Source organism: Apodemus sylvaticus, chromosome 7 (genome assembly GCF_947179515.1).
Source record: "Apodemus sylvaticus chromosome 7, mApoSyl1.1, whole genome shotgun sequence".
Taxonomy (NCBI): Eukaryota; Metazoa; Chordata; class Mammalia; order Rodentia; family Muridae; genus Apodemus; species Apodemus sylvaticus.
Genome location: NC_067478.1, coordinates 68,818,410 through 68,846,037, shown reverse-complemented (window position 1 = coordinate 68,846,037; position 27,628 = coordinate 68,818,410). Strand labels below are relative to the sequence as shown.

The 27,628-nt window shown below is 45.2% G+C and overlaps 1 protein-coding gene across 1 annotated transcript in view; it reads right to left on the bottom strand.

Annotated features, from left to right (window-relative positions):
* Thsd4 (thrombospondin type 1 domain containing 4) overlaps positions 1-27,628 on the bottom strand; it is a 593,810-nt gene that overhangs the window by 283,014 nt on the left and 283,168 nt on the right. The gene's annotated exons all lie outside the window — the stretch shown is intronic.

Below are 27,628 nucleotides of genomic sequence, written 5' to 3'. Positions count from 1 at the left end.
GGGGGAGGAAGTGCATGTCCAGAAGTCAGTGAACACTTATTAAGTGTCTAGCGGGGCTGCTGGTCTGTGTGGGGCGTTCCACATTCAATGCTGCAGACTGACCTAAAGCAGTCCTTTACATTCAGTGCCGCAGACTGACCTAAGGCAGTCCTTTTCAAATGCATAAGAGCCCTGATGTCTAGAAAGGGAAGCACGCTGCCTATGCTAATATTACTACAAACATATGAAAATAAAGAATAATAAAACTAAATAACCCTTTTGAGTTCCAAATCCCAGGGATTTCCCTCTATGTAACATGATGAACAAACTATATCTCCTTCTGTATTAATGTCACAAAATCCTTGTTCCAAAGCTGTGGTGTGTTGGGGTCGTGCTCCCAGACCTGGAAGCCTCTCTGCCAGACATTTCTACTGAGTTCGAGAGCTCAGATAAGTTGCTGTGCACTGGGCATTCCCACCTGTGAAAGGAATTAGGACCGTGATACAGTGTCCTTATAAGCTTGTTCTGGGGTTGGGTGAGCGGCGTGTGCGGTGCTCACAGTATGAAACTGTCAACTGAGCCACTCAGTCACCTCCATGCCTGTGATGAAGAAAGGGTTTATTTGTTTGCTTTGTTTTATTTTCCTGCAGGGAACCTTGCCCCTTTAGCTTCTTTACTCTCTTACCAAGGGTGGTGACCTGCAGCCTTAACACCTCACAGAGATCCCTCTGCCTCTGCCTCCGAAGCGCATGCCTGGATTAAAAGTCTATGTCACCATGCCTGCCTATTTCACCAATATATTCAAGTGGAGCCTTTTGCTGTGGGCAAAAATTCTCTCTGGAAGTAGACTAAATTTCACAGGCCTAGGAGAGCCACAGTGTGAGGGTGGAGAATACACACCGTGGGAAATTACAGGAGCCGACAGTGCTGCAGCCATTGGGCTCCTAGGGTGGCCGATAGGGATGCTTCCAATCTATTTATTTAAGTAACCCAAAAGGAAACAACAGAGGTCAGAGAGGATAAAAGCATGCCTTCCCCTTATCCACAGGAAACTACAAAATAGTTGTACTGGCTAGTTTTGTGCATCAACTTGACACAGGCTGGAGTTATCACAGAGAAAGGAGCTTCAGTTGGGGAAGTGCCTCCATGAGATCCAGCTGTGGGGCATTTTCTCAATTAGTGATCAAGTGGGGAGGGCCTCTTGTGGGTGGTTCCACCTTTGGGCTGGTGCTCTTGGGTTCTATAAGAGAGCAGGCTGAGCAAGCCAGGGGAAGCAAGCCAGTAAGAAACATCCCTCCATGGCCTCTGTATCAGCTCCTGCTTCCTGACCTGCTTGAGTTCCAGTCCTGACTTCCTTTAGTGATGAGCTGCAACGTGGAAGTGTAAGCTCAATAAACCCTTTCCTCCCCAACTTGCTTCTTGGTCATGATGTTTGTGCAGGAATAGAAATCCTAAGACAATAGTATTGCCACCCTCCCAGGGATCCTAAGTAAGGAGCTCAGCAGGCCTTAGTCTGCAAAAGGTAGAGCAGGCTAAAAGGCCAGTGGGTGGGTCCAACTGGACTGACTGGTGGGCAGTCTGACTGGTGGGCCAAGCTCACTGAGTGTGGGAGGAGTTATTTATAATAGCCAGAAGCTGGAAAGAACCTAGATATCCCTCAATGGAGGAATGGATACAGAAAATGTAGTATATATATACAATGGAGTACTATTCAGCAATTAAAAACAACGAATTCATGAATTTTTTAGGCAAACGGATGGAACTGGAAAATATCATCCTAAGTGAGGTAACACAATCACAAAAGAATACAAATGGAATGCAATCATTGATAAGTGGATATTAATTAGCCTTGAAGCTCTGAATATTGAAGATACAATTAGCATATCAAATGATTCCCATGAAGAAGGAAGAAGAGGGCCCTAATCCTGGAAAGGCTTGATCCAGCATTGTAGGGGAGTACCAGGACAGAGAAAAGGGAGGGGGAAAGATAGGAGAATGGATGAAGAGAAGAGGACTTATGGGACATATGGGGAGGGGGGAACTGGGAGAGGGGAAAGCTTTTGGATTGTAAACAAAGAATATAGAAAATAAAAATATATATTTAAAAAAAAAGAGAGAGAAGCAACTGTCAGGAGAATCACAAGGCCTTGTGAGCCTGCTTGCCTCAGTCTAGAGCCATGTGCGGTGAAGACACCAACTGTGCCTTTGACACTTCCAGCTTCTCTTTCAAGGCCTATACCAGCCAAATTTCTGTTCTTTACCTCTTGTCCAAATTACAGTCCATATGAGTTACACCCCCAATTCATGTTTACACCAGGGAAGGGGGAAGGCAGCCAAGGCCAATAGCAACGTCTTACGGCTTGATTTCTGAAGTTGAAGGAAAACTCCTAGGGCTAGGGATGAGACTTGAAGCTCAATGGCTACAATGTGATTTAGAATCAACACAGAAAACAAGCTCTGGGCATGTCTGTGATGGAGTTTCTAGACTTAATGTGGGCAGCTCTATCCCCTAGGCTAGAACTCAAAGGGATACCAAGTGACTAGCTGTCTCAAGCTCTCCATGCCAGGTTTTCCCTGCCACTGTAACCGTGAGCTGAAATAGATCTGTCCTTCCTTAAGTTGATTTGACAGTATTTTGTCACAACAAAAGGAAAAAATGCTAATAAAATGGATCCAGCTGAAGAGGTGAGCTGCCATGGTGGGAAGTCATTGAGACACAGGCTCCTCCCATCTAGGAAGCAAGTGACCTAAAGGAAAGCTGGGTGCTACTTCCTTGTTCTCTCCTCCAAAGTAACACATGACTGAAACACAAGACATGGCCCCTAGGTCTAAATGATAAGCCCCTTAATGCGACACTGTGCTGGCTTATGTCAACTTGACACCAGCTAGAGTTAACCGAAAGGAAGGAACCTCAGTTGAATGTCTCCTAAGATCCAGCTGTAAGGTATTTTCTTCATTAGTGATTGATGGGGGAGCCCATGTCTACTGTCAAGGTGTCATCAGTGGGATGGTGGTCTTGGGTTCTATAAGAAAGCAAACTGAGAAAGTCATGGGGAGGAAGTCAGTAAGCAGCACTCCTCCGTGGCCTCTGCTTCTGTTCCTGCCTGCAGGTTCCTGTCTTGTTTGAGTTCCTGTCCTGACTTCCTCCAATCCACAGAGTTTAGTCACAGCATTAGAAATCCTATCTCCCACAGAAGTACATACAACTTGCACCTTTGCTTCAGTGTGGTGCTGGTGAACACCTTCCTTTCTTCAGCAGCACAAGCTTCAGTCAGATCTTTCTCCTCTCCCAATACACAGCCTCCCCTGGCAAGCTCACCCAGGGAACAAGAGTCAGATCTTTCTCTCCTCTCCCAATACACAGCCTCCCCTGGCAAGCTCACCCAGGGAACAGGAGTCAGATCTTTCTCCTCTCCCAATACACAGACTCCCCTGGCAAGCTCACCCAGGGAACAGGAGTCAGATCTTTCTCTCCTCTCCCAATACACAGCCTCCCCTGGCAAGCTCACCCAGGGAACAAGAGTCAGATCTTTCTCTCCTCTCCCAATACACAGCCTCCCCTGGCAAGCTCACCCAGGGAACAAGAGTCAGATCTTTCTCCTCTCCCAATACACAGCCTCCCCTGGCAAGCTCACCCAGGGAACAGGAGTCAGATCTTTCTCTCCTCTCCCAATACACAGCCTCCCCTGGCAAGCTCACCCAGGGAACAAGAGTCAGATCTTTCTCCTCTCCCAATACACAGCCTCCCCTGGCAAGCTCACCCAGGGAACAGGAGTCAGATGTTTCTTTCATATACACACACACACACACACACACACACACACACACACACACACACACATATATATATATATATTCTTTGTTTACAATCCAAAAGCTTTTCCCTTTCCCAGTTCCCCCCCTCCCCATATGTCCCATAAGTTCTCTTCTCTCCATCCATTCTCCTATCTTTCCCCGCCTCCCTTTTCTCTGTCCTGGTACTCCCCTACAATACTGGATCAAGCCTTTTCAGGATTAGGGCCCTCTTCTTCCTTCTTCATGGGAATCATTTGATATGCTAATTGTATCTTCAGTATTCAGAGCTTCAGGGCTAATTAATATCCACTTATCAATGATTGCATTCCATGTGTATTCTTTTGTGATTGCGTTACCTCGCTTAGGATGATATTTTCTAGTTCCATCCATTTGCCTAAAAAATTCATGAATTCATTGTTTAATTGCTGAATAGTACTCCATTGTGTATATATACCACATTTTCTGTATCCATTCCTGCATTGAGGGATATCTGGGTCCTTTTTAGCTTCTGGCTATTATAAATAAGGCTGCTAGGGGGAATCCTCTGGGTATATGCCCAGGAGAGATATAGCAGGGTCCTCCGGAAGTGCCATGTCCAGTTTTCTTAGGAACCGCCAGACTGATTTCCACAGTGGTTGTACCATCTTACAATCCCACCAGCAGTGAAGGAGTGTTCCTCTTTCTCCACATCCTCACCAACACCTGCTGTCTCCTGAGTTTTTAACCTTAGCCATTCTGACTGGTGTGAGGTGAAATGTCAGGGTTGTTTTGATTTGCATTTCTCTAATGGCTAATAATGTTGAGCATTTCTTAAGGTGCTTCTTGGCCATCCGAATTTCTTCAGGTGAAAATTCTTTGTTTAGGTCTGTACCCCATTTTTTAATAGGGTTATTTGCTTCCCTGAGGTCTAACTTCTTGAGTTCTTTGTATATATTGGCTATTAGCCCTCTATCGGATGTAGGGTTGGTGAAGATCCTTTCCCAATTTGTTGGTTGCCAGCATCCTTTCAGGCTAAAAGTCTTGGAAAAAACAGGAATTCAAGGCCCCTACCTAAACATAGTTAAAGCAATATACAGCAATCTGGTAGCCAATATCAAACTAAATGGAGAGAAACTTGAAGCAATCCCACTAAAATCAGGGACTAGACAAGGATGCCCTCTCTCTCCATATCTTTTCAATATAGTACTTGAAGTTCTAGCTAGAGCAATTAGACAACATAAGGAGGTCAAAGGGATACAAATTGGAAAGGAAGAAGTAAAATTATCACTATTTGCAGATGACATGATAGTATACTTAAGTGACCCAAAAAACTCCACCAGAGAACTCCTACAGCTGATAAACAACTTCAGCAAAGTGGCAGGTTATAAAATCAACTCAAGCAAATCAGTTGCCTTCCTATACTTAAAGGATAAGCAGGCTGAGAAAGAAGTTAGGGAAATGACACCCTTCATAATAGCCACAAACAATATGAAGTATCTTGGTGTGACTCTGACCAAATAAATGAAAGATCTATATGACAAGAACTTCAGGTCACTGAAGAAGGAAATTGAAGAAGACCTCAGAAAATGGAAAAATCTTCCATGCTCGTGGATTGGCAGGATTAATATAGTTAAAATGGCCATCTTGCCAAAAGCAATCTACAGATTCAGTGCAATCCCCATCAAAATCCCAACTCAGTTCTTCACAGAGTTAAAAAAAAGCAGTTCTCAAATTTATCTGGAATAACAAAAAACCCAGGATAACTAAAACTATTCTCCACAGTAAAAGAACTTCTGGGGGAATTAGTATCCCAGACCTCAAGCAATACTACAGAGCAATAGTGTTAAAAACTGCATGGTATTGGCACAGGGACAGGCAAGTGGACAAATGGAATAGAATCGAAGACCCAGAAATGAATCCACACACCTATTGTCACTTGATCTTCGACAAAGGAGCTGAAAACATCCAGTGAAAAAAAGATAGCCTTTTCAACAAATGGTGCTGGTTCAACTGGAGGTCAGCATGCAGGAGAATGCGAATTGATCCATTCTTATTTTCTTGTACTAAGCTCGACTCCAAGTGGATCAAGGACCTCCACATAAAATCAAGCACACTGAAACTAATAGAAAAGAAACTGGGGAAAATCCTTGAGGACATAGGCACAGGGGAAAAGTTCCTGAACAGAGCACCAATATCTTATGCGATAAGATCAAGAATTAACAAATGGGATCTCATAAAATTACAGTTTCTGTAAAGCAAAGGACACCTTCAAAAGGAGTCAGATCTTTCTCCCCTCCCAATACACAGCCTCCCCTGGCAAGCTCACCCAGGGAACAGGAGTGGAAAAGGTTTGTGTGGGTAAAGAGAAGACACCTTGCCACAAAGTGTCCAAAGGAGTCTGGCTTGAAAGAGAACACACAGCTCTCTTCTCTGTCCCTTTAAGTGAGTTTTGGGGAACTTAGTTATTCCAATGGACTAAGTCTTAACAATGGATTTGAATTCCTTTGGTTGCTCTCTGGCATGAATTGAGTGAAGGAGACTGCTGATTGCTGATGAGAGAGAGAGTGAGAGAGAGAGAGAGAGACAGAGACAGAGACAGAGAGAGAGAGACAGAGAGAGTGGGAGGAGGAGGGAGAGGGAGAGGGAGGGAGGAAGGGAAGGAGGGGGAGAGAGAAAAGAGAGAGAGAGCGAGAGCGAGAGCGAGAGCGGGAGCGAGAGAGAGAGAGAGAGAGAGAGAGAGAGAGAGAGAGAGAGAGAGTGTTATGTGGAGAAAGCTTTCATTTTAATTTCCAATCACCTTCCTGGCCACTCCAAATGAATTTTAACAGCCAAGCTTTTCCTGGGACATTTTTCCTTTGAACTCCCAGACTTCCCTTTACTGCCATTGCTGTAATATGAACCAGATTTTTTTCCCTCCCTCTTATTTGCTTAAAAGGCGTTAACTATAAATTAGAGTGTCTGAAGAGCAAGGTGTCACTCGTGGGGCCTGGGCTCCTCGGGCCCTGGAGCCTCATGGCTGGGAGGGAGGCCAGGTTGCCTCTCTCTTTGGCAGCCAGGCTCCCAGACCCAGGCCAGGGATGATCCCACCCTCGCTTTCAAAGCTATCCAGTTACATCAGCATACTAACTGCCTTGTTCGAATTGAGCGTTAAACCATATTCCTCTTTCTTTTTTTTTCCCATCAAACTCCTGTCCTAGAGGAGAAGGAAGAGTTTTAAACACACACTTCTGCTGAGCTATTTTCCACTTGATGCCTTTGTTCAAATGAACCTTCTTCACCCTATATCCTTCATGGTGTGTGTGTTTGTGTGTGTGTGTGTGTTATGTTCACATGTGTTCAGGACACACACCCATGCACATGTGGGAGGACAGAGAACACTGGATGCCTTGGTATGTTAGGGTTTTCTTTAGTCCCTTGAGTCAGGGCTTCACGCCAGACCTTGAGCTATACTAGTGGGCCAAGAAGCCCAGCAATCCTCCTGCCTCCACGCCCAACAGGAGGATTCCTGGTATATTCTTGGCCACTCCTGGCTTTTCCCCATGAGTGCTACAGGTCTGAACTCAGGCCTTTGTACTTGCACAGAACAGCAAGTGTTCTGACTTGCTCAGCCCCTGTCCTAACTCTAGTGTTAATTATTAAAAGGTGTGTATCCATTAAGAGTCTGATGAGAGCAACTGACTCAGTTGCACACATTTCCCTCTCTCTGGATCAAGGAAAACTATCACCCACATACAGACAATTATGGGAAAGCAGCTTAGCTGTTTTTAAGCTCATAGCTGTCACTTAGTTCAAACTGTAGAAAACAGTCACCGAGTAGGAGTAGCGAGGATGTTCGGTGGGTGTGAATGGGGAGACAGAAAGAGAAAGCTCTGGTGCCTTTTCTTTCTTTCTTTTTAAAATTTATCTTACTGTTTTCTATGTGTGGATGTTTTACCTGCATGCATGTGTATGTACTACAAAGAGGCCAGGAGATGAGGCATCAGATGCCCCTAGACCTGGACTGCCATGTGGGTGCTGGTAATTGATTCTGGGTTCACTAGAAGATCTATCAGTGCTCTTAACCTCAAAGTCATCTTTCCAGCCCTCCTCCCACCCCAGTATTTTTTCTTAAAAGGGAATTTAACCTAAATATCTTGCTCAGGGCTTCCTCTCAAAATGCTATCCAATTGGAAAGCATCTTTGATGTATAAAAGGCATCTTTTTGAAAGTGGAAGAGGTGGAGGCACAGGGATACAGGGATGGAAAAGCAGAAACAGAGATGTCTGTGAAGGAGAGGCAGGAGGGAAGACTGGAGACTACCAGCCATCCACTGTGAATATACCTAGAGTTACAGAGACTGTGGCTGGGAGAAATGGGGTAAGGACAGAGGGGATGCCCAAAGCCACGGGCATATTCCGAAACGCTGTGACCCAACTGGCCAGCAAGAACCTGCAGAAAAGAGTCCGGACCAACACCTTCTCTCTGGGATCCTAGTGCTGTAAGGTTTCACAGGACACACTGACTCATACTCTGATTCCACCCATGGAAACAGAGAGTGGAAGGGAAGGGACTTTTGAGCAGGAAGGAAGACCACTGAGCAGGCTGGGTTGGGGGGTGGGTGTGGGTCCAAGAGCACAAGTCAGCATGGAAGATATCCGGAAGTGAGGACTCACAACTGACTTAGAGAAGAAATGGCATCCCTGCCTCACGCCCGTGCCTACATTACATCTCTACATCTGTCAGGCAGAGATAGAGGCTATGAGCGACTTAGCTCACTTATGAACATGTGCTACCTCACAGACTCCAACGTGGGGCTAACTCCTACTTCTTCCACCACGTTTGGTGCAGGAATGACTAATTGCATCTCGGATGCTCTGGGACAAGGAATCGCTCCTCTACACGGGAGTTGGATGTGAACTGGAATGTTCTGAGCTCAGTGTGCTTCCTGAAGGTCGCCTGTTCTGCTAGCCCTGGTTTTCACTGTGCAGGCACAGCTCTGCCGGGTGGAAATGAGAACAAGAATGAGTGTCCCCTGCCTCCCGCGGAGCCCTGGCAGGGCAAGTCCGCTCTGCTTGTCTTCCACTCCAGCTGTTTGGTGGCACTTGAGGCCTGCAGTGGTGACAGGAACACTATCCCCCTGAGTTTTCAGACATGCTGCTGGATTTATCTGTCTTGAGTCCAAACCCTCCTTCCTGCATCCCTGCATTTAATTTCATCTGAGTATAATACCCACATTCCTCTTAGGCTTCTCACTGTCATGATGGGGAACAGTCCCTGTCAGAGCCCCATCCACTCTCCCCACTGTAGCTTCTTTCTACTTTTGACCTTAAGTAATTTTTTTCCCTCAGTCTTTAAAGGCTTTTATGAAATGTGTTGCAAGCCGACCACAGAATAAGGTAAAGATTGGCTACTGATATATCTATCTATCTATCTATCTATCTATCTATCTATCTATCTATTTATTTTAAGAGACAGGTTCTCAGGTATCCCAGGAGTGCCCTGAACTCCTTATATAGCTGAGAATGATTGCAAACTCCAGACCGTCTTTGTAGCCAGTTACCAAGTGCTGGAACCATCGCCTGCTCTTGGGGCACCTGAGATTGAATCCAGGGCTTCATGCCTGTTAGGAACCATGCTATCAACAGGGCTACATCACCAGCTGCCCCGTGGATCTTACAGAGGCAGGGCGGTGTTCCAAAGAGCTGCTTATCACGTTCTAGTAGTTTTGTGCTTGGGGGTGCAAACCAAATCTTCCCAATGAAACCTTATTTCAGATGTGCTGTCTCAGCTTGAGCCTAGGTCCTCTGGTCAAATTTTGTGTTTTGCTGTGTTCCCAATGCATTTTTTTTTGTAATCTAGTTATAGTGATTCTAAAGGAATAAATTAATTAATGGCACTAACTGCTGAGTCTTTCATGTCAGAACACGCTGAAAATATTGGTCTATTTATCTTTACTAGTTTCAGTGTGGCAGTCAATAAGACTATCTCAGTCTTCATTGTGACTCTATAAGGTAGATCATATTGTTTTTCTAAACACGGAGATGCTAATCACCCTGTGTAAGACTGCAAAGTTGTATGGACAAGATCTAGGCTGATACCTAGATCCCTCTTGTTCCACTCTTTACTGAACGGTCACATAGAAACCATGTACAATAAACCCCAGACATTAAACTATATCCATAGTATTATAGGGTAATGATGTGTATTTGCGTTGACAGGAAAATTTAAATTTGAACTTTGAGCAGTACCTATGGCCTCACCATCTGGATAGGGAAGTCCTGATATGGCAAGCAGGTCTCCTCTGTGAGGACCATGACAAAGCGTGTGACAAATGGAAGAGTTCTCAGTGCCTTGCTAGTGCTGAGGCCCCCCCCCGCTCCCCCCCCCCCAGGGAGAATCAGCCGGTCTGTGTCCTGCTTTGCCCGCAGGGCTGCAGGGAGGCAGAAGGATGGAGTCTACACAGGCACTGCATGTGTTTACAGACAGTCCTCAGTTTTCACTTCTCCTTTGACCAAATCCCCGTTGTTCACCCAGCCACACTTGAGAGCCACCAATACTGAACTTTTCACCACCTTTATTCGACAATTTGTGATTCTTAGGCAGTTAAAAGGTGTCCCTGAATGAGCTCCACTTGGTGTGTGAGCGCCATCTAGGTGTGAGTGAGGGTCCCTGCAAGACTCTCTGGTGGGCAAAATCTTCCTTCAGGTTTCTAGAACTATTCACCCAGAGAAAGAAAGAAGGACCACCACTGACACCCCCCACCCCATGATTTGACTGTATCTAGCATGCAAGGTTCACTGTGGTTTTCTGCTTTTGAAGACTCTGTCATGTAATGTTGTAAAAATAAGTTAATAAATCCAAGTTAATAAATAAAATAAGTTAATAAATTGTTATGATGTCATTTTTTTTAATATGCACTAAAATCATTCCTCCCCCAAATGGTGCAAAATTTCTACTGTAAGTTAAGGATAGGTTGCTTCCTAAATGATATGTGTCACCAAAATATCTGATTTTGTCTTGGGTGAATGACATCTCTATGGACCCCAGTCTTTTCAGATGTGTCGTCTACATTCTTAGAGTGGCATAAATCCTTCTTAGCTTAAACTGCCAGCTTGATACAACCTAGAATCATCTGAGAATGGTGTCTCAATTGAGATATTTCCTATATTGGATTAACTTCTGGATTTATCTGAAGCAAAGATGCCTTGATTGACATGGGGGTGAAGGTGGGGGTGGGGGGACATTCCCACTGTGGGTGGCACCATTCCCTAGGCAGGTCTAAATAAGAGAGCTAACCTATAAGTGAGCTTTTTTTAAAATGGTTTTGTTCAAGTTCCTGCCATGACTTCCCTCAGTGACGGGCTGTGACTTGGAAGTAAAAACCCAGTAAATCCTTTCCTCTCCTAAATTGCTTGTGGCATGGTGTTTGTCAAAGCAAGAGTCAAGAGTGGGTCATATGACACAAGCCATTCTTATAAAGACCATGTCTAATCTTTGACTTTGACATTTTTATAAATGGCTGTTATTTGGTGTCAAGCAAGTAGAAGAAATAACAAAGTTGAACCATCCTAAGACTCTTTGGAACAGGGCTTGAGAGATGATTCTTCTTCCAGAACACCTGAATCTAATTCCCAGCACCCACATGAGGGCTTACAACCATATATAATTCAAGTTTCAGGGGATCTGAAACTCTTCTGTCATTGTGGCATCAGACATTTATGGGATACATAGACATATATGCTAGTAAATATTCATGCACATAAATAAAACTAATAAATCATTCTTTAAAGACTCTTTAGAAGTGACAGTTCCTAAGTATATAAACAACATCCAACTTCTCTTGGTCCCTAACAGAACCATGACAACGCCTTGTGGGTTCTAACTAAACAAACCCATGTCTGGCTTACAGAATGCAGCTGCAGGTCTGATGGGTGGAGGGATCAAGACAGCTGTTGTTGATCCTTGGAAAGACAGACCAGGGACAGGGTTTATACCAGAGGTTCTCAACCTTCCTGATGCTATGACTACAGTTCCTTATGTTGCATGTTGCGGTGACCTCATCATAAGAATATTTTCATTGCTACCACCTAACTGTAATTTTGCTACTGTTATGAATTATAATGCAAATATCTGTGTTTTCAGATAGTCTTAGGTGACCCTGTGAAAAGGTCACCCCTACCAAGAGAATATAACCCACGGGTTGAGAACCACTGCGGTAAACCCTTCTTCCTGCCTGGAACTGGGCTCAGTGGAATAGAATAGTCAGCCTGTGCTCATGAGACTATGTGGTCATACACTGGAAATAGCAGAATAAGACCATTGAAGTACCCTGAGCCCATGATGAGTTCCAAGGGTAACTGTGAGCTCAGGGCTCTTCCCCTAGCACTGCCTTTCACATGCAAAATGTGACTCCCTATTGGTAAAAATACTCCAGTGCTTTTCTGTGCCTGGAGGAAGTCTTTTCCAATAGTTCAATTCAGAGTTTGCCATGTGTGGCTTTTTATTCAACCAGTATTGCAGTGTGGGCTTGTGGTAGTGTCCTAGGAACAGTGCTGTTCAAGATAACTCTATCTCAAAGCCTTGGTGGCCTGATGGGACCAGCTCCAGGGTATCGATGACTCTTGGGAAGAATAGGGTGGTCAAAGAAGTCTTTTCAAACGGGCTCCTTAATGAGTATCTTAGTTAGGGTTTTACTATTGTGAGCAGACACCATGACCAAGGCGACTCTTAGAAGGACAACATTTAGTTGGGGCTTGCTTACAGGTTCAGAAATTCAGTCCAGAATCATCAAGGTGGGAGCACGGCAATGTCCAGGCAGGCATGGTCTACATCTTCATCCGTAGGCCTCTAAGAGAAGACTGACTTCCAGGAAGCTAGGAGCAGAGTATTAAAGCCCATGCCCACAGTGACACGCTTACTCCAACAAGACCACACCTCCTAATAGTGCTACTCCCTGGCCCAAGCATAAGAACCATCACAGTGAGCATTGGGAGTTTGCTTATCAAGGGCAAGGGAAGGCTTCAGGAGACACCACTGTTGGCAACTCAGTGAGGATCTTCTTCTTTGCTGACAGGTTCCTTGGTCCTTATCTCCTAAGTCCTGGCTGCCATAGATGTCCTCGCTGGTGGTTGGTTTACAGACAGGCACAAGATGAATGTTCTGTGACAGTCGGGTTCCAGAAAGGATTTCTCCATTTGATCAGAAAATGCTCCAGGTAGAAGAAGCTCTTCCTTTAGATAGACCATATGTCTTCCCAAGATGCTCCAGACCCACAGCAGACATCCTGGGAACTTGCTGGAAGTGGGTTTGAGAAGCCTACACTAACATCAGAGGAATGGAAAGGTCAAGGCAAGCTTGATCGCTGTGATACTGTAACTTGCATTTCTCTATTCTGGGACCAGCAGATGCCAGTACTGCTGAAGCTTCACAAATCTTGGTGTTCGAGTCTTCTTGGTGGGATTTTCTGTACCTGCAGCTAGACCTATCAAGGCACTCCAGCACAGTGGTTCTTAGCCCTCCTAACTCTGACCCTTACACAATTCCTCATGTGTGGTGACCTCCAACTAGAAAGATATTTTCATTGCTACCTTGTAACTGTAAATTTGCTATTGTTGTGATCGCCTGATAAACATCTGTGTTTTCTGTTGGTCTTAGGTGATCTGTGAAAGGATCGTTTGACTCCCCAAAGGGGTCACAGTCCACAGGTTGAGAACAGCTGTTCTAGAGGGAAGCAGGAACAGACGTGGAAGATCTGAGATATGCAGAGGAAGGTGGCCTGTCTTAAAATCTAGGAGCCCAATGCTGTGAATGGGATGAAAGCTCATTGGGACAGAATGACCCAGCCCAAAGAAGGACACCTGAAGGCCATGGAGAAATTTCTAGATACATGTTTAGATTTGTATTTCAGAAGACAGCAAAGGCAAGTGTGTATAAGAAAGAGCAACAGCAGAGACAGGAAGGCCCAGGAAAGCCACTTGATTCTCTACCCAGTAGTGATGAAGACTTAAAGAAGTGGGAGGGGACACAAAGCTGCTAGGGAACACGTTCCCTTGGGGCCTCATCACTGTGCTCCAGGGGATGATGGAAGGAAGAATCTAGGCTGATGGTCATATATCTGGCCTGAATGACTAGTGCTGTTCATGAAGACAGACAGTGAAGGGGGCGGAAGGGAGGGGAGGGAGAGGGAGAGGGCGAGGGCAAGGGCGAGGGAGAGAGAAGCATTGCTGATGGCAAGCTTATTTTCTTCTGGGGGAGTATGGTGGGTAATGAAAGAAATAAGTTTGTTTTAACCACCCCAAGGCTTCAGGTTCCCATAGGACATCTGGGTGGAGCTATTTTGTATGCTATTGCTAAGAGGGTAAGATGTGGGCATGTTATGAAGCAGGGAAAAATATATCAGGTGCTTAATGGTTTCATGTACATAAAAAATACTGGGAGTCCAGGGCCCTCATAGGTAAGCTTTGACTCCTACATCATCCTTCAAGAGCCTTCAGCTAAAACAATGTCCTTGACCCACGCTTTGGCCTACAGACTTGGGTAACCTTTGGCCTATAGACCTGGGCACCCTGATGTTCACTTGCACCTGTCACTTGGGACTAACCAGGAGGATAATCTAAAAACACAGAAAATCTCCTGCCAATGGAGTTGATGGTGTCAAAATGTGTCACATGCAGGGGTGACACACCTATGCTAGGTGGTTGTGGGGATATCAGGGTACACCTGGTAAGAAATAAATAGGTTGTATGAGGCTGGGTGAGTCCTGCTGCTTCCCAAGGCAGTCTTGTGTCATTAAAATCTGTCTACTATATAAAGGCTGTGTGCTGACTCACTGGGAACAGCAGAGGAGCGAAGATGAATAGGACAAGCTTGCTTCTAAGGCTAAGGTGTTTCTGGGCATCCATGGCGAGGCAGACATGTGAATGTAAAGGGGCAATAGAGAATGGCAGGTGTAAGGAGGCATGGTGGTGCACACTTACAATCCAACACTCCAGAAGCAGAAGCAAGAGGGTCAGGAGTTCTAGGCCAGCCTGGGCTACATAATGAGATCTTGTTTCAAGAAAAAAAGAGAAGGGGGAAAGGAGGCTCTTTGTCAAGATCAGAAGCTGAAGAGCAGCTTCAAGGTGGGAAATAAATGTAAGGAACTGAGGATGGATGGCGGGGCCGAGGAGCTCTGAGCCAGTGTGCAGAGGAGTACTGTAGATCTTGAGCCCGGGAGAGAAGTCCAGATTGTGGAGGACACATGGATTCTCCTGCTACCTTCCTGGTCTGCATCTTCAATATTTCTTTTGAATTCTTCAGAACGTCTTACTTACAATATCTTAGGAACAGAGGGGTATTGGGTTTTGCAGATCCCAATCCCTGCCCCAATGTTCTAGGTTGCAGAATGAAGGACACACACACACACACACACACACACACACAGACTTTATATTTCAATATGACTTAAATAGCTCAATGGCTGATCCCAACCTCTATGTGGAGACAGAGGCCAGACATTAAGATTCCCAGGCAATTTTGGGGACCAAATTAATACAACACAAGCATCATTAGACCAAGGGCACAACACAGGGGTGATCCTGTCCAAGCCTGTGCTTAATTTAGACATCTCCACCTCTGCACCAGCCTATCTAATTTGTCCACAGCCTTGAGCCATTGGTGCCCACCACTCTGTCCTGGGCTATTCTCCATGCATTTACAGTGTATTAATACTGCTATGGAAAGGGAAGGCATCCCACACGGGAGAGGGTACTTCCTGTACTTCTTAGGACAGTACTGTTACTAACCTTCTTACAGAAGTGAGGAATGAGGCTCAGAGAAGTTAAACCTGGGAAGGGCAGTGTGAGTTATCCCTACTAAAGTCAGCTGTGCCTGCTCAGGACAAGTGGTCCACTCTCCCCCGGGCTGCTCAAGTGCAACTCCCCCACCCCTCTCCTGCCCCTCCCCCTTGGCAACTGGCAGCCTCCCCTACTCTAGGGCCATAGCATCAACTGGTTCCCTTTGTCCAAGCCTCACACAATCTCTATTTCTCCTTATATTATAAGGTGGTCCCTGAGGCTCTCTGATCCCAGAATCCAGTCATGGTGCCCAGGACAACATCCATACCTAGCCACCAGTAACTGCTACCCCCACAGATGACCCTGGGCATAGTCATACACCATTGCTTGACTTCTGTCACTATGACTGCAGCTATCACCACCACCATCACCCCTGCCTGGTATAGTCATTCAGTATTTACTACCCACACCATGCTGGTCCCAGCTCTTGTCCTGACAAACAATCATGCCACAGTGCTGTTTGTGGCTCTTGGTGTTTTCATAAGGAGAATTCACTCTTCCAGTTAGAAGTTTTGCCAGTTCTTAGCCACAGAAATCTAGTTCCATTTATTTCATTTTGCTCTATTTAGTCTATTGCCATTTCTTGATGAAAACAGTAATTTATGATAGTTTTCTTCTGGGCTGCTCTAAAGGACATGCAATTTCACCTCTGACCACTAGATGTCAGTACCAACTAATTCTAGACAACATCATACATGAACCATGTAAAGCAAGTCTTTAAGCACCAGAAGTCTCAGCTGTTATGTGACATGTTCTATCTATAATGACTGAAACACACAGCAAGACTCAGGCTACTGCTAAAACATAACAGGATCCCAGGTGCAGTCTGGAGCTGGGGGAATCAAATGTCTATTTTTATAAAACACTTCCCCACAAATGAGAACGCAGGAAGCACCGCTAACCCCGTAGGCATTGTGTGATATTTTATAATGTATTTGGAAAGTACACATCGTAAGCACATGAAGTATTTAAATTAGACTTCTAGAAATTGACTTGGAGCACTTGAGGGTGGGCATGCTTTGGGCTGGGGGCTGAGCTCAGTTTGTAAGGTCCTTACTTTGTAAGCATGAAGACCCAAGTCTGGCCTTCAGAAACCAGGCTTTTCAAAAGAGCCAGGTACGGTGGCAAGTGCATGTGACTCCAGTTCTAGTAAGGTGGGGGCGGGTGGCTGAATCCATGTGACTTGGCTAGTCTTGGATACTTAGTGAATAGCAGGCCATTAAGAGAGATCCTGTCTCAGACCCAAGGTAGACAGCATCTGAGGACTAACTCCCAAGGATAGAACAATTCCTATGTCCTCTGGCCTTCACATGCATGTGTAGATGTCTCTATGTACACAGGCACACACATGCATGCATACACGCACACGAGCTGCTTCACACATGTACAGTTTAAACACAGCTCTCACAGGAGATGTGTTTGAGTATGTATGTGTGTGCATGTGTGCAACTGTGTGTGTGTACCTGTGTGTGCTTGCATGTGCATGTGTGCACTTGCTATGAGAAAACAAGGCTGTAACTGGAAACCATGCCATCTTCAGATTTTGAACACCACCCTCGGCCATCGTTGATCTCCTTTCCTCGCTGTGGCATTGTGCCAACCATCCTTTCCTCAGACATCCTCTTAGGATGTGAGGAGATAAGGGAGATGCCCTGGCACAGCCATGGCACACATTTCTCCAGGAAGCATGAGGAAAGTAAGGGGGAGAAAGCAACTTCTGAATCATCAGAAGACAGGTAGATACAGCGGAAACCTGTAATGATCCTAAGGCTGGGAAGGGGACTCAGCAGTTACGAGTGTGTCTGTCATTCTTCCAGAGGGACCACGTTTGGTGTCCAGCACCCACAGGGCATCTCACAAGGGGTCCCAGGGATCCGATGCTCCCTTCTGGTTCCCAAGCTATCAGGCATGTACATGGTACAGACAAATACGTAGGCAAAACACCCATACACATAAAATAAAAACAAATAAGTCTTTGTAATAATGCAACGCATATGAGATAATATAAGACATAAGACGATACTGTCTGCTTACTGGAAGACAGTAAACAACTCCGAAGAGCCACGCTGTCCAGGGGCGCAGTGGTTTCTCCCACCCATCCCCCAAATCTAGCTTGTTCTAAAACCAGGTAGACACGGGATTATTTATGTATGTTTAGCCGCAACTGTCCACTGACCTTTGACTTAGCCTATCCTCATTTTGCCATCTGGAGTTGTAATCCTTGCCATTGCTACCCCAAAAGCCTTGGGAAATTCATTTTTCAAAATCAAGTACAAATGCAACATAAATTTTAAAAAGCTTACAGTCAGACTGATGCTCCTGCCTGCATTCTAGGCACTCAGGAGGCTGAGGCAGGAGAATTACAAATTTGACACCAGCCTGGGTTAGAGAAATAGAGAGGGAGGGAGGGGTGGAGGCCAGGGGTGTGAGAGGGAGAGAAACAGACACAGGCAAACACACAGAGAGAAAGAGACAGAGAGATGAAAATACAAAAACCGAGACAAAGAGTCAGAAGCAGAAACAGACACAGAGACGAGAGACAGAGAGACAGAGAGATTCCCTTAGACGTCTGTGAGAGCACACTTGCTAACAGGAAAGGGCAGCCTGTCTTTCCTAACCTTAAAATGCCTATGTGTTCTACTTCTCTTTCAAAACACATAGTTCAATATTGGTGTGTGATTAAAGACAAACTCTTACAGAACAGCACAGGAAGTCCAAAACGTGTGTGCACCTACAGTAACAAAGCCCCAAAGATCATCAACAGTGAAAGTGTAACCGAGAGACCACACTCAAACAGTAGCTAAAATCCACACCTCTCAAGGCATGCAGGACGAATTCCAACTGTTCAGTACAAACCCCTGCTGGCTTCACCCCAATCCCCCTGCCTCAGCCTCCTCGGTGCTAGAATTAGAAACTCACAGAAGCATGCCCAGCTTGAGAATTCTGTATAACCTCGAAATGTAGAAGCCCTATGACATAAAATCCTTAATCATTAAAAAAAAAAACTACCTGATGAATTGACCACATTTCAAACTTGTGCAAAAAAAAAAAAAAAAAAAGTCCAAATGTATGAAATATCCTACTACTGAAAAAAAATGATCAACGGCTGACAGAGGACCATGCAGAGGTTTCGAGGAGACAGATCATGTAGAGGAAGATAAACCGCTGGGGCCTGATCAGGAGCGTCCGTGACGGCTGGACCAAGGCAAGGCAGGGCAGGGGTTTGGGGCACACACTTAAGGAGACCTGCCAATCAGCAAATGCCCCTCATGCCTTACACTCCAGGTGCCCACTCACCTTATACAAGTTCAGGCTCTGAGTGGTATTGCATGTGTGAAGAGAAACTATATCAGTCAAGGTGAGACAGAAACAAGGTTGACTCAAGGTACCATTTCTAATTTATCAGACTAAAATCTAATTAGATATGAAAAATGGCCTCATTTGTTGGTGGTGGAAGTGGAATCTGTGTCAATCACTCTCGGGAGCAATGCAACAGCTATTGATTGCAAATCCGCATGTACATATTCTTTTTTAAAAAGATCCATTTTATGTGAGTATTTGTATGTGTGTGTCTGTGTGTGTCTAGTGTGTGTGTGTGTGTGTGTGTGTGTGTAGTATATATACACATGTGACATGAGTGTAAGTATACACAGAGACTAGAAGAAGGGGTTAGATCCTGGATCTGGAGTTACAGGCAGTGATAACTCATACAATATGTATACTGGGCACTGAACTCTGGAAGGAAGGAAGGAAGGAAGGAAGGAAGGAAGGAAGGAAGGAAGGAAGGAAGGAAGGAAGGAAGGAAGGAAGGAAGGAAAAATGCATGCTCTTAACTGCTGAGCCATCCCTCCTGTCCGATACATGCACACACTCTTATGTTGCTTCTGAGATTTTATCAGGTGCTTGGAAATGGGTAAAAGAACCCCCACACACATGTATTTGTTATGGTGTTGCTGCTAACAGCCAAAGAGTTCATATGACATATCTGAGCATCACAGTTAAATAAGTCCTGTTATCACAGTTAAATGTGTTTCCAGAGGTTCCACAACAAATGTCTAAAGATGGTGTTGAGATGACAGATGTTTCGCTCACATCTTCACTAAGACATCTAAGCCAGGCCCCACCACCCATCTACCATTGTGCTAGGTACACTATATCCACAAAAATAAGAGTATGATCCCACAAGTTACCATGACGTGAGTTGCTTCTGCAGGAACATGTTCAGGGACCAGAAGGAAGCAGGCTGCTTCTCCTGGGCTGCTAATGTTTGTCAGCCTCACCCAAGCTAGAGTCCTCTCCAAAGAGAACAGCCTCAATTGAGAAATTGCTTCCATTCTGTTGACCTGTTGGCAAACTTGTTGGGCATTTTCTTGATTAATAATTACTGTAGGAGAGCGCAGCACACTCTGAACAGTGCTACCCCTGGGTGGATGGTCCTGGTGTGTGTATAAGGAGGCAAACTGAGCAAAGTGTGAGGAGCAAGCCAGTAAGTGTATTCCTCTACAGCCCCTGTTCCACTGCTGTTCCAGATTCCTGCCCTGATTTCCCTTTATGATGCTTTTGGTCATGGTGTTTCTCACAGTGCCCCTTAGCCCCTTAGTCCAACCCTGCATAGGTCTCTGAACCCCTGATGTTTTATGTCATGCCCCTGGGGGACAGAACCTATAGGTATAACGGCATCAAATGAGCGTTGCATAGCTACTGGGAATGACTTAGTGGAGGTTTCCATTGCTAAAGCCAGCACATGTCCAGGAAGACGGAGAGGCTTCTTTAACTAAGGATGGCCCCATCAAGAGACCAGAATAACTATGGGCAGAGAGAAGGGCAATCACAAACCAGATACCTCTACATCTGCCAGCTCCTGAGTACCTCGAGAGAGCCAGGTCTTCCCATCCCACAGCCGGAGGTCAGCAGTACTGTCTCCACTCGTTACCTGGACCCATCTTCCTCAGACACCTCCCTGTGACACACCACTTAATGTGGCTTTCCACAGTCATTCGTGCTTTCAGGATCCTGGTAACTGCCAAGAACATATCCAACTTTATATTCTTTTGCCACTCAACTGGCCTTTTACTATTTTTTCTGCTAGCCTTCAAGCTCAGTGTGGTAAGAGCCATGTTGGTCTTTCCCATTGCTTTAGGGCCAGAGTCTAGCCCCAGTGTATGGCAGCAATCTGCTAACTGTTGAATGGATAATTATTGAGGATAATTAGGAATACGTGATATTAGGCAGGCAAGAGTTACATAGGAGGTAACTGAGGAAGACTGCAGCTGTGTCTCAGTACCTGGGTCTCCTGTTCAAAATGGCTAAAGAGCATGTAAGTCACAGGCTCATTTCTCCTGTAGTATCAATGACTAAGCTATCAGGGCATTCTCCCAAACACATGGACTGAGGAAGGGTCTGTATCCTCAAAAGAACTAGACTTCAACTTAATATCATTTGCACTGCCATCCTAACACCTCCTTTACCTTTAGCGAATTTTCTATAAGATCATGAGAAGAAATGCCCTAAAATGGATATCTTAAGCACCAAGATTTAAAAGGGCAATGGGTCACCTTATGTCATAAATATGCAACCTGCCAAATAAATATTCATAAAATATCCTTTATCATTCACAGCACAGAACCCACTGGGCTGTTTCCCAGATTCTCTTTAGAGTGTTTGCTTTGCTAAGTGAACTAGCTTCTGCTTTGACTGTCTGTGTCTCTAGACTGAATTCTTTCCTTCAAGAAGATAAGACCCAAGAGACCCCAGTAATGTCTCTCTTTCTCTCTTTCTGTGTATGCATAAGTAAAATCAAACATATATTAATCAAGAAATCAAGACAGATTCTAATATGTTAGGTACTTGTCCAAGTGGTTAAAAACGGGAGAAAGAATACCTAATAGAAAAGAAATATATAACTAGGGAAGTGTCAGGTTTATGTTTCGTTTCAGCTTTAAACATTTTTAAGGCAGATTGCCACAGGCAACGCCTCACTTGCTGGAACCCTGAGAGCTCCCTACACTTCACACACACAGGCCCTGAAAGCTACTCTTGTACTCTTGACCAAAAAAAGTTCTTTCTCTTCTCAGAACATATATGAAGTTTTAAGAGGGGTGCATGCAACCTGGCGGTGGTGACGCATACCTTTAATCCCAGCACTCGGGGTACAGAGGCAGGTGGATTTCTGAGTTCCAGGACAGCCAGGGCTACACAGAGAAACCCTATCTCAAAAAAGAAAAGAGGGGTGCATGCTACGGTGCAGTGGGGGTGGGGGAGGCACCTGCCTGGCCACTGGATCAGCAGAGTCGGCACTAATGATGTGATGCTGTGTCCAGACCCACTCGCATCTTTCATGTTTTTTAAAGGTCCCCAAAACAGAGCAAAGGCTGTAAAATCACAGCTCTCTGTAATCTCGTTCTTGATTCTATTCGGAAGAGGAGAATCACCACAAGCCTCTCAGTTTGTCCATTTATTCATATATTCAAGAGCATATATTACTGAATTTAAGCACTGAAGACAAAAGATGTATGATCATGTACCTCTCTCTCTTGCTCTCTCTCTCTCATACACACACACACACACACACACACCATGTAAAACAGTCTCCTGGTTTAGGCTTAGGCACTGTTAACAAAGCATGATGAGCTTTAACAGTCACCACAAGGCAGCATTAGAATGATTTTCTTGGAGTATCAAGCAGAGGGAGTCCCCAGTGGGCCTCATAAGCCTGGAATCCAAATAAATGAGAAGTCTTCCATCCTAGTTCAAGACTGAGTCATGCAACCATCTCTAACAAATTACACAACTCAGTCAAGTGACCGCGTAATTCTAAGCAGATTCTCCGTGAAGCTGGTAGGATGGCTTGATGGGAAGAAGTGCCTGCTGCCCAACGTTTTGACCCAAGTTCGATCCTCCAGAACCCACATGGGAGGAGGGAATGGATTCTTCCAAGTTGTCCTCTGACCTCAAATTGAATGCCAATATGCATACTGAAAGTGTGTGTGTGTGTGTGTGTGTGTGTGTGTGTGTGTGTGTGTGTGTAAGCAGAATCCATGAACTAAAGCTGGTAAGTAAAAGAGAAGAGAGGCAATTTGGAGTGAATGGGCAGACATAGGTGTGCACTAATAGTCTCAGGACTGGGAAGGCAGAGAGATGCGTGGATAGGTGGAGCCTCCTAGCCAGTCAGTTTAACCCTATCAATCGGTGAGCTCCAGGCTAAAGAAGAGACCCTGTCTCGAAAACTAAGACAGAGGGCAACTGAGGAAGATAAGTTTGTCAACTTCAGACTCTACATGCATGTATACACACACACACACACACACACACACACACACACACACACACACACACACACACTAAAATAAAAACCCCAGAGCATATAGCATAAGGCCCAGCACACAGCCATCTTCAGAGGGATCTTTGCCAGAGCTTGCCCTGTTGGGATGTTGAAGTAGCCTGTTCCTTGCAGAGTCTACTCCTGGGCTCTTTGTGACCAAAGACTTTATAAAGGACAATGACGATGGTGACAGTGATCCCTGACAGAGAAGGTGGGGGGCCTTGTGGGCCTTGTGAATCTCCGGCCTGGAAGCTTTCTGAATAGTCAGTCATCAACTTGCTGCCAATCCTTTCTACAGTGTGACTAGGTTCCTTTGAAGGCCAGCTTGACCTTCGAGACCAAGTTTCATCTCATTTTCTTAAGGTATGGTCAAAAATAATATCTATACATCACACTGAAAACGCTGTTTTTAAAGATAAAGTTTAAAGCTAAGGAAAGCGAAGTTTATGTCCAACCCACTTGATGAGCCAGTAGATGCTGTTCCTGTTTGGGCTCCCTGGTCATTTCCCAAGTGTGATGGCATACACATGGCGGATACGACCGGACAGGGCTGGAACCATCTCCAAGATCTCTCTGAAGACTGACCAGTTAGTCCCATTGATATAGACAGGGAGGGGGCTTGGCTCTATGTGACTACCTTTTCCTTCTCTGACCTTTAAAAGACAGGGTGGCCCTTGCTCTGACTTTAAGGCCTGTCTATGTGTAATCACTGGTTTGAAAACAACATCTGAGATCCTTTGTTCCTTGTCAAACTGGAAGTATCATCTAGCACTGAGAGACTAGAAACAGACTCCCATTGTCCCTCACGCCCAGTTTGTAGGCAGCCAGTCCTGCTAGTCTCAGGAACTCATGCAACCTTGTAAGCATGAGCTTTATCAAGAGCTGGGTTAGGCACTAAATGTGAACCAGTGGGCCTTGGGGTGGGAAAGAGTATGTCTCCCCTTGCTATCCTGCATGCTTACATTAGGTTTCTACTTGAGTAAGGCTTGACTCACTCATTAGAGGGTATATCTATGTCGATCAGACTAGTTCCAAACTCACCATCTTCCTGCCTCATGCTCAGAGGCTCTGGGATTCCAGCTGTATACCATCACACTCCATTTCCCACTAACTTTGGTTGGGGACCTGGCCTTTCCTTTTTACTTCACATAACCAGGAGGGGCTCCATAAGATAATGGCCGAAGAGGTAGACAAGTGTGTCCCAGGGAGTGCTGTCCGCAGGGGACAGCTTTTCAGCTGTGTGTCATGGCGGCAGAGATGTCATGAGGATTCCAGGCTTGGAACTCAATATTCAGAAGGAACCTACACATTATGAGAATGGCAAGCAAATTCACTTCTGGTTGTTTAAACTGATGTTCCAAGGGATGACGTCATCAGTCAGTGCCTTTGGCAACGTCAGTGAGAGAATTTCAAGTAACAGACCAGGAGGAACAGGAAGCCTAGGAAAGTGGTCCCAGCAGCATCTGCTTCCTGCTAAGATACTCACGTCCTAGATGCATGATGGGATCTTTTCCAACCGTAAAGAAGAATGAAGGTAGATTGCTTGCCGGAAAACGTGCACAACTGGAGATAATCACATTAAGCTAATTAAGTCTGTTCTGGAAAAACACCACATTGCTAGTGTCTTCTCTCATTTATGCATCCTAAACATTATAGATACATAATATCAGGTGTACTCATGGCATATGAACAGAAGCCATAATGTTTAGGGGGAACATTTAAAGCACTTCATATACATGCATGACTGTGTATGTGTGTGTGTGTGTGTGTGTGTGTGTGTGTGTGTGTAAAAAGGGTAAGGGAGGGATGAGAGGGGGAAGGACCAGGGGAATATGCTTAAAGCATATCACATACATGCATGGCTACATATGTGTATGTGTGCGTGTATGTGAATATCTATTCAGACAAAAAGGTACAGCCTAAAATAATCCAGGTTATTATTTTATTGTCTTCACATTGCTGTGCAGCAGCTTTTTTATGCATGCATGCATGCATGTATGTGAGAGGTGGAGAGGATACATGTATGGTGCTCATGTGGAGGTTAAAAGGCAAGTTATGGGAGTCAGTTTTCTCCTAATCTGATTGAACTCAGAGCCAGCAGTGGTGACACTGTTTCCCCAGTGAAGAGAGCACTGCACCCCTCCCCCAGGTCCTCTCACTGCCCCTATTTACATGGCTGGCCCTTTGCTAGTGGTATCCCTTTAAACCTTGATATCTAGTATATGATCCAGAACCCAGCTGCATCTGCATCACATGGGGTCCACGGGTGAAGCAGACTGTCCCACCCTTCTGCAGAATTACTGAACCAGTATGGCCTCACTCTGGGCTTGCACACTATAGTGTAAACACTCCCTTGGAAGACAATATGAATCTCACCAATCCATAATCTGCCACACACACACCATAAAATGGTATACTATCAGCACATGGCAAGCTCGCGTGGAGAAAAGGGATATACGTGTTAAACCATGATAATAATACTTAAAATGTCAGCATGCTCACCGAGCGCCAGGCAGTATCACAAAGCCACGTTTCATCTCATCCTAGGGGCTAAGTATGCCCCTCACCCCCGGTGCTGTCTGGTTTTTATATCCACGTAACACAAGCCACGGCCCTTCTGGAAGACACTACTGTAACTGAGAAATGCTGCCACCAGGTTGGCCTGTAGACAAGCTTGTGGGCCATTTTCTTAATTAGTGAGTGATGTGGGAGGGCCAGTGTAGGCAGTGCCACTCCTGGACAGGTGGCCCTGAGGTGGATAAGAAGCAGGCTGAGAACGTTATTGACAGTCAAGCCAGTGAGCAGCATTCGCCCATGGCCTCAGAGTTAGTTCCTGCTTCAACTCCTGCCCTGGCTTCCTTGGATGACAGACTTCAAACTGAAAACTGAAATAAACACTTTCCTCCCCAAGCTGCCTTTGGTCCTAGAGTTTTCTCATACACTAGAAATCCTACCCAAGACAACCTCCCTCCTAATCCTGCCCAGGACACAAAAGGGCACAGGGAGCTTAAGGAACATGATTAAAACTTTATGATAAACCAAAAAGACAAGATTTGAACTCAAGGAGACTGGCTCCAGAGGCTGTATCTCAGTTATATCTGTGGCACATGTTATGTGGTGTATGTTTGCTCATGGAGATCAGAGACCATCACTGGGGTGTCTTCCTGCCTCTTTGGGGGACATAGCCTAATTCTTTCATGGCTTGGCTCCTCCAAAGACATTTCATTCACACCTGGTGTTAAGGAGAGCGCCCATCTTTCTCAGTTTCTTTTCATTCTCTGTCTAAGATGAACAATAATACATTTGGTATATTCTTTTGCATCTCATTTTAAATTTTCTCATCAAAACAGCACTGGAAGATGCGTGTGCTCTGCACATTAATGTTAATATAACTCTGGAAACTGAGACTATAAGAATTTATGTAACAGTGGGGTGCTGGGACTAAATTCTACAGAAAAGCAAATTCCTACCAGCAAGGGTTTCTCTTTAAAAAAAAAGAGTTTCTAAGCCTTTTGGGATGGGGCACTGAAGAGATGGTTCAGCAGATGAAACACCTGCTGTGCATGCAGGAAGGCCCGAATCTGGAGCCTCAGCATCCACACAAAGCCAGATGTGAAGGACATGCTTGTAACTCCAGCATCCTATGGTAAGATGGGAGAATCTTAGGAAGCTTGGACCAGCAGGGCTGGAAGAGCAGCAGGACCAATAAGAGACCTGTCTCAAAACAAGGCAGAAGGCAAGGACTGACTGACAGCGAGGTTGACCTCTGACCTCCACACACATGCTATGGCAGAGGCACGTGTCTGCATCCATACACATAAACACATACGCAGGGTGGTTTGTTGTTATTGCTTTGGGGGTTATTTTTTAAGGTGATGAGGGAGGAGATTGTACTTAGAGGTATATAAATCATACTTTATTACCTCTGATATTAAACATATAGAAATTTACATTCAAAAACATTATAGCTAAAGGTCCTCTTATGAAAGTCATCTCTGCCTCGTATGACTTATTAGCTGAGATAGCATTGAAGCCTGTTTTGGGTGGCTACAATTAGACCTTAGCTCTAGAGAAGTGTTTATAGACGAAAGGAGGGTAGAGGGCCAGGTAGAGACACACATGGTTATGAGGCCGGTGTTCTCATATTTACGTTGTTAACTAAATGGCACATTTTTGTTACCAACAAAGTGGGGTTTTGTTACCATGGAACATCCCCCACTGAATGTGGGTGGGGAATTGTGGAATATACTGGCAATCAGGCACATCCATGGACAGCTAGAAGTGACTTCATAACAATAAGATATCTTTATAGCCTGCTCTCCAGAGACCCAGTGACAACACACAACATCTCTGGTGACCCAAGAGGTGACAGTGTTGCTCCTGTGTCTGTCCCTTTGCACATGCCCCATGACCCCTGTCACATGTCACTTTGCACATACACCATGGGCCCAATAAAAGCCTTGTTCTCCCTGCACCTCTTCTCTTCTCTCCCAGAAACTGCCTCTATTTCCTCTCCCAATAAACCTCCCTCGTGAGACCTGCTGCATGCTGTGATTTGTTTGGGACTTGCCACTTAGTTCTTGCAGAGTAGATTTCGAGAAGCCCGAAGAGATGTGAAACTTCTTGTTTGAAGTCCATCACCTACTACAAAAGGCACTCAATAACTTTCCTTTGGAAGCCTGCCTCACAGGGGAGGCAGGATAAAGTACACCTTTTTCTTAAAATGCCACCTGTACACTGG